Below are 805 nucleotides of genomic sequence, written 5' to 3'. Positions count from 1 at the left end.
AATAATGCTAAATACACTGTTTCCCCTGTTTGAAGTTGCTGCAGGGCAAAGCGTGAGGCAGGACTCTACATCGCCCTCTGCTGGGAACATCGGGAAAGAATTTTAGTTTTGGTCCGTTGGTTGGTTTCTGTTTTTTTACAAAAATACTAAACATACTTTCTTGGTACAGAAGAACAGCCATTACATGGTCAATTAAGTAGGAATATACATTAGCATTCAAAGGGTTAGTGTTATATACAAATATAGCTTTTCTTTTTTGTAGCCTTGGCTATAGCCTTAGGGATGTAAAAAATAGCATTTTGCAGCAGCAAGTTAGGAAACCAAGAAGCACCCACCAGTAGTTTTGAGCACATTAACAAAAACACACAAGAATGGATCCAACCACTTTAGTGAAAAATATCTAGGACAGAACTGTAAATTCAGTTCAATACTAAGCAAACATTAGAGCTTGATATTACTTCCAAATTAACTCACTCAGGTAGTATTGCATACTATTCTAAGTGACAGAAAGGGGCTAAGTAAACTTATTTACAGATACAATGAATATAGAGTGCCTTTTTAAATTATTTATTTATTTTAATTTTTTATAAACATATAATATATTTTTATCCCCGGGGTACAGGTCTGTGAATCGCCAGGTTTACACACTTCACAGGACTCACCCCAGCACATACCCTCCCCAATGTCCATAACCCCACCCCCTCTCCGAACCCCCGCCCCAGCAACCCTCAGTTTGTTTTGTGAGATTACGAGTAACTTATGGTTTGTCTCCCTCCCAATCCCGTCTTATTTCATTTATTCTTCT

The sequence above is a fragment of the Mustela nigripes genome, chromosome 5 (assembly GCF_022355385.1).
Source record: "Mustela nigripes isolate SB6536 chromosome 5, MUSNIG.SB6536, whole genome shotgun sequence".
Classification (NCBI taxonomy): domain Eukaryota; kingdom Metazoa; phylum Chordata; class Mammalia; order Carnivora; family Mustelidae; genus Mustela; species Mustela nigripes.
The sequence above is the reverse complement of the archived record's forward strand: the minus strand, read 5'-3'. Positions refer to the sequence as shown.